Raw genomic sequence first — 6018 nt, 5'->3', positions numbered from 1 at the left:
CCCTGTTTTGCTGTAAGGAATTAGGAATTATTGCTGTTACTGTTGCGTTTGGAGATTCATCGCGTTGTATTCAAGCTCTGGCTGCAGTGAGGTTCCAGCGTAGCATCCGCAACCTCGGCTAAACCCAACCCATTAGCGCTGAGGCTGCAATAAAACGAGAACTAAACCGAACCTTGTATGAACATCGATGCATCCAGCCGCAGCAACTTTAGTAATAATCATATTCAGGTGCATAAAATAGTCACAGGGAAAATCCTCTTTCGTATCTTTCCAGTGAGTAAAATTGCTAAAGTTTTGGAACCAGATATTCTTTTCTTTGCATATCCAGGGAAATGAAAAAGCAAGTGATATTTTTGTTGTGTTTTTTTTTTTTTTTTTCCTTCTCTCGCTGGGACATTTTTCCTTTTTTTTTTTTTTTTTTTTTTTTTTAATCCTCAGATTAAAATGGAGTGTTGTGCTCCCTTGAAAGAAATAGAATAGAAGCCCTCCAACTGTAAAAAAAATCAATGGGGCAAATTTCACTGTTTAGGGGACTAGGATCTCATACTGTTTTGGGCAACGGAGAGAAGTGACGTGGTTTGCCTGTGTCACAGTCTTGGAGGTCCTGTTCGGGCCGTCGAGTGGCACAGCTGAGATTTCTGATCGTAATCTGAAACGGAAATAGCTGCCATTTAGGAGACGTAACCGTTTCCACTATCGCATGTTACCTACCCGTAAAATGCAAATTTATCGCTAATTTCAATAGCTGTTTCGTCAGAGACTGTGAGGAATGGGCTGATTAATAAATATACCCTAGAGATAAATTATCCCTTCGAATAAGGTTATCAGCGTTAAAATTGTAAAAGTACTTTCCAGACGTGAAAAATTAGGTATGTGACAGAAAGATAATTAATTAAAGAAAAAAAAAAAATAAAACAGAAACGAAACCGCCGTAGGAACACTAACTCTTTCCACATTGGAAGAGATGGCAACTTGTCTGAGAAAAATTCGTCACTACGAAAAAATTGCCCTGCAGTTGCTGCCGCTCTGAATTGATAGGAGAAAATGCTTAGTGCCTGTCACCGACGAACAGTACTGTGGAGTTAGTTTATCTTTACATTAAATCTGGGACATATTAGCTGTTCCGTGGTCTAAAGTCTGTCTGCTCTGCCTTTCCAGCCTTGATTGAATCTGAAGGAAATCAGATGTGCGGGAGTGATCGAAACGTGCTAAGATAGAGGATCTTGCAGGAGTTTAAACGCCGTCGCGGTGGAGATGAGATCGATAGAGGAGAGGAAGGAAGGAAATGGATGCTATCTGTTCGAGGGCGCTCCCGCAGCCTCCTCTCCCGCCCGCCCATCTCCGACGGTACCTTCCGCCACCCCTCTCGCCGCTCCCGCCGCCCGCGGCCGCCGGGCCACACACACCACTGCCACCGGTGCGACGGCTCCGGCGAGGCCCGCGGGAGCAGGTACCGACCCCCGCCGCCGCGGCCCGGGAGGAGCGCGGAGGAGTGCGGGAGGAGGAGGGCGAGCTCCGCGGCGGCGGGGCCCGGGTGCGAGCGACGCGGGGCGCGGGGGCTTCAGGGCGAGGCTGAGCTACTGGAGAAGCTCGGCGCGGACGCGGAGTGCGGGGCCGGTCCCGAGCGGCCGCCGGGACCTGCCGGCGTAGAGGCGAGTTGCTCCGCTCCTCTGCCGGGCTCTCCGCGGCGCAGCGCCGGCGGAGGGCGGCTGCAGCGCGCAGGCAGGGACGGGGACGAAGCGGCGGTGATGCCGCGGAGGTCCCGCAGAAGCCTCTGGGCACGGGGTTATTGATCCTGCCCGTTTTTTATTTTTTTCCTTCCCTCTAGAGCCAGTCGCCGCGCGTTCCCGCCGAGGAGACCCTGACCCCTTGCTCCGCACCGCTCCGCATCTCTCCGCGCCGCACAGCGGGGTGCGCGCAGCCTGCCCGCTCTACGGCGGATGGACAGATCGCCCGGATTGTTTTTATTTTTAGAGGAATGCCCCTTGCTGTTGATTTTTTTTACTCCACCCTAGATTTCTGTAGGTTGCTATGTGGCATGTTGTTTTCATTTCTTGACTTTTTGAAATAACTATTTGGATTTAAATTTATCGAACAACCTGTTATCCATATGTCTGTCCGATTAATTTTTTTATGGGATGATGAAAGAGAGAAAAATCTCTATATATAGTGATCTGCTAATGGAATAATATATATATATCCAAAACACCTTTCTGGGTTTACTTTTATTTCCGAACTTTAAAATGCAGTCTGGGTTTTTAGGCAATTGGTGAGGCAGTGCTTATTTGATGTAGGAGAGTAACATATTTAGACTTCAGGGGAAAAAATATATTGTTTTCCACTAGAAAGGTATTTTCCTATCCTCCCTTCCAAAATCTTGAGGGGCACTTACAGGAAGGTTATGGCCATGTTCTGCCATTCACAGTGTGATTTTTGCAAATCTTTTCGAACATTGAAGCCGGACGCCACCAGAGAGTAAAATATCCATAGGGTCCTTTTCCCTTCAAAGACATGATTTTCTGTAACTACCCAGCAGGGATCCATAGAAGCGGTCACTAAGGAAAACATATTTATATCATTAGCCTCTTCTTCCCTCCGCCCCCCAAAGTGAGCCTAATCGTCTTCACTAAGGAGACGTGGCGTGTAAAACTGACAGCAAGAAGCTGACGGCGCCTAGTCAGTCAAACATTATCAACCCCAGAAAAAATTATAGGAGCAGGTTAGATAGTCTGTAAACCCTTTTTCTGTACATCCCAAGTGCACCTTCGCCCTCGTCCCTCTCCCTTGCCCTTGCTTGCGGCTGAGCGTGTGTCGAGGGCCAATTAGCACTTCCAGCTCTTCTATAACAGGGTGAACAGCAAGACTAGAACGACTGTCCCAGCGATACTGATGACCCTCAAAAGGGTTGAGAGAAGGTTAAGCATGGCTTAAATTTAAAAGAGGCAGGAAAGTCCCCTGGAGCGCTTACGTCCCGCTCTACCGGAGATTCTCCGGCCGGGCTGCTTTCGCCGCTGCCAGGTGGGCTGCAGCCCGAAGGAAGAGGTGGCACTAGGGAGCCGGCAGGAGTGGTCGTCTTGAGCGGCGGCGGGGAGCTCTTTATTGGTTTCCGATGAGAACATCCCGGCCCCTGCTCCCACTTGTGTGTGTCACCTTCTTCGGGCGCAAAACGAGCGCGGCTCCCAGCGCGGGGCGCAGGCGATCCCGGCTGATCCCACACCGGGCCCAGGCTCGCGGTGCCCCGGCAGCCGTGGGCAACCCCCTGATATTGGTGCCGGGGTCTGTCCCGAACACACCGCCTCGTGCGCCCGCCCGGGCTTTAGCTTTGCGGCCGAGCCGGAACTAGAGGGAGCCGGGTCGGTTTCCCCACGCTTGAGGCTCCCCGGGTTCAAACTACGTAACTCGACTGACGGGTCCCAAAACAAGCGGATGACGAGGCCTCTCTGTACCCAGCCTCCAGGACCACAGAGCATGCAGCATCCCGTTCCGTGCTCCTAGCTCAGGAGCCGAGAAAAGGGAACAGGGCTAGGGAAGAGAGGGGAAGCCCCCCGCGCTTTCAGCGCGCACAGAGCCCTTTGTCGCCTGGAGTGACCCAGCTTTAGCCTGAACCGCGGGGAGCCTCGTTGCGGTTGTCGCCGGTCGAGCCGAAGCCAAGCCCAACCTGCCAGGAGCGTGGCCACGGCGGCCCTCAAACAACCGCCGCGAGTGGGGTTAGGGGAGGGCTCATCGATACGCCGTGGCAAGTTTTGTTCCCGCTTCAGCACCGCGGGACGGCCGCGCACCGAAGGAGGCGAACGGCTCCGGGCCAGCCCGCCGTAGCCGCCGACGGGGAGCGCGGTCCGCCGGTCGGCGCGGGTCATCCCCCAAGCGGCGGGCACCGGCCCGTCCCCGTGCGCCCGCCGAGCCCCTCGGCCCGGTCATCCTCACCGGGCGCTACCCCCACAGCCTCAGGTCTCGTTTTAAAACTTAGGGGGGAAAAAAATAGTCGCTCCCCTGCTGCGGTGTATAAATAAGATCAGCGTACGGAAATAAACGCTCAGCCAACCGACCGGCTTTCCGGACGGATGAAAATGCTGAGGAAGTACATTGGAGCATTCAAAGCACAGTTTTAAGGCATCCGTGTTAAAATTATAAACATTCTGGTGACCGCGTTTTATAGCGCTTATATTACTATCTCAATTCCTAATTACACAGCCTGGTATGAATAGTTTTTAAGGAAATCTCCAGCCTTTAATATGCCGCTCCCACTTATATTTATTGTTCGTTTCAGACAAACGATTTTTAAAAATAGCCTTTTCAGTACTTCAGTCACAAAATAAGCATTTGTAAACGCTAAATGAGGGTAGAAGAAACCTCTGGCTTTACTTTTTTATTGCTTTCTTATAAATTTAACTCATATTTTCATTATTGTCTCAGGGAAAAAAAATGAAAACGTGCATGGAATAAAATTAAATCAGGTAGCTTTAAATCACTGTAGTTTGGCGTAGAGTCACTAATTGGAAATATTTAGGTTTGCGAAGCTGGGATTTCAGCAGTAAAAAGATACAGTATATCCCCTTTTATCATAACGTGGGTCTACGAGAACATTTATATCATACCATTGTAAGAAATGATGTGTAGTTAAACAACATTTTTAAAGCAAGGTTTGTGTCTTTTTATGGCAACCCTCGGTCTTTAGTCAGGGCTAGTTCTCATATTACATGAAATGTACTTTAAGAAGTACTACCTGCTCCAGCTGTCCAGGAAAAACTGAATTATGGAACTAGGAAACATATGGCAGTTGCATATTGCACGAGTAAGGTACATATGAAAGTTATAAATTTCTTTTTTAAGTAACCATTGTAAACGCATTTTTATAGGTTTCACAGTATGTATTACATCTGTAATTTTAATTTTTGCAATATACCTTTTTAAAGATATCTATGTTTTCTGTACTCTGGGGGAGGAAATGCAAAGCGACATTTACACGTTAAAAAAAAATGCTGCATGCAAAACAAACAAGACAGGTAAATAAACGGGGAAGCAGAGCTTCCTCACAATGGAAAGGACACTATGCCATCTATTGGCAAAGCAGTTATTTACAAAGCCAAGGGTACCCAAGCGAGTATTTTCTGTTCTTTCAATGGTGTGGAGTGTCCCAGTTGTAGCTTTCGTGTATTATAACAAATAAATAAAGACATGTCCACGGATGTCCAGGGAATTTAAAAAAAAAATTAAGAAGAAGAAGAAGAAGAAACAAAAGGAAGAAAGCAAGACAGTTCGTGAATTTATACCTCACAATTTAGGTCATTAACTCACAGGGGATTTTGCAGCTAATTGCGAGCTCCCTTCTTGCAGCGCCCGAACATGAGAGATTTAACTTTTTCGATTGCTTTATTACTGAACCGTATCAGAGAAGGCTTTTTTTTTTTTTTTTTTTTCTTGTCTTGTGTTTCCCCCTGTGTTTTTAATGGAAGGTTACCTAAGGACTTTACGGCCACGAAACGGCCGGGCAGGCTGCTTCGGAAGCTGACCTTACGGTCTCTGCTCCGTCCGAGCGCTATGCGGATGTGACTGCAGGATCGGGCCTCCTTCTCCACGCCTCGCAGGGCTCCCCCGAAAGGCGAGCCTGACCTGCGAGCTGCTCTAAGGCTCTGTCGGACACGGGCGAGGGGCAGCGGAGGGGCAGGAGGTGCGAGGAGCAGCCCCCACCCTGCGGGTCCCGCGGGCTGCGCTTGTTCTCGGCGACAGAAAAGCTTATCCCGCAGGAGAGAGCTCCTAGTGTTTTTCCTGTTTCCAGGGAGGCGAGGGGGGAGATATTTGCTCCATTAGATATAAATAAACCGAAATAATCGGACAGATGTGAAGGGAAGAGTCAATTTTTCCTGCTCCAAGCGTAGACCAATTTCTGAACGAAAGTCCCTGTCTCTCCGTCTTGAACTGGCTTTCTTCCTTCTTCCCTCACTTGCTTAGGACTCGACTTTTCCCCTGCCATGACTAGCCCACTGCTGCTCGGTGGAAAACACGAGAGCCCTTTGTTTT

The sequence above is a fragment of the Vidua macroura genome, chromosome 3, assembly GCF_024509145.1.
Source record: "Vidua macroura isolate BioBank_ID:100142 chromosome 3, ASM2450914v1, whole genome shotgun sequence".
In the NCBI taxonomy this organism is placed as follows: domain Eukaryota; kingdom Metazoa; phylum Chordata; class Aves; order Passeriformes; family Viduidae; genus Vidua; species Vidua macroura.
The sequence above is the reverse complement of the archived record's forward strand: the minus strand, read 5'-3'. Positions refer to the sequence as shown.